Here is an 873-nt window from a genome sequence, read left to right as displayed (position 1 = left end):
ATATATATATATATATATAAAAATGTTTACATGTGTATATATGTAGACATACATGTGTGTATATATAAGCACACATGCATGTATACATTTATGTATATTTATGTATATAGTAATCTAAACAATACTGGAAGCTTTTGATACAGGCTTCCTCTCTCAATAGTTTATTGTTAGCTAAGGCAGCTTACACTTAATTCCTCCAATGTGGGAGACTGTTTCAAGAACTGAACACTCTCTATCTTGCCATAATGGTGCCACACTCCCTCTTCCTGTGCATGTGACTGTTTCTGTAGCAGGTGTATTATCTCTTTATTGATCCGCTTGTTTGTACTGCATTGTTATCCAAAGTGAACATTGATCTCAGACCGAATTTAATTCTAATTATTTACATGAGAAACATAATCAGTCCGAAAGCCGGTTTTGATTTATTAGAGGAAATTAAATTACACTCCACAAATATTGGCAACAAAAAGCTGTTTTGTGTTGTGTGTCAATGGAACGGATGTCGGGTAATATAATAAGCAATTACTTTAAATGAGAAGGTTTGTAAGAAATGAAGGAAAGAGGAAAGAGACTAGATTCCCATAGGTTTACAGAAAATAGAACTAAAGGGAAAATGCAGTGTTAGCGTAATATATGGGGGTTGTAAGTTAAAATTGTTCGTTTTTGATGGGGTTTTTACCCTCCATTTACTTTAATCCATTCTAGGGTTATTGAATTAACACGAAAAATATTTTCATTGTTGTATTTTATGGTTTTTTTTTTTTTTGTTTCTTACTGCTGTGTTCTTCATCTACAACTTTTATTTATTGCTAAAACTTCAATAAATTTTACCTCTTTAAGATATATGACCATAGAATGCTAAGTAGAGACCCC

The sequence above is a fragment of the Octopus bimaculoides genome, chromosome 29, assembly GCF_001194135.2.
Source record: "Octopus bimaculoides isolate UCB-OBI-ISO-001 chromosome 29, ASM119413v2, whole genome shotgun sequence".
NCBI classification, from domain to species: Eukaryota; Metazoa; Mollusca; class Cephalopoda; order Octopoda; family Octopodidae; genus Octopus; species Octopus bimaculoides.
Note: the sequence above shows the minus strand (reverse complement) of the source record.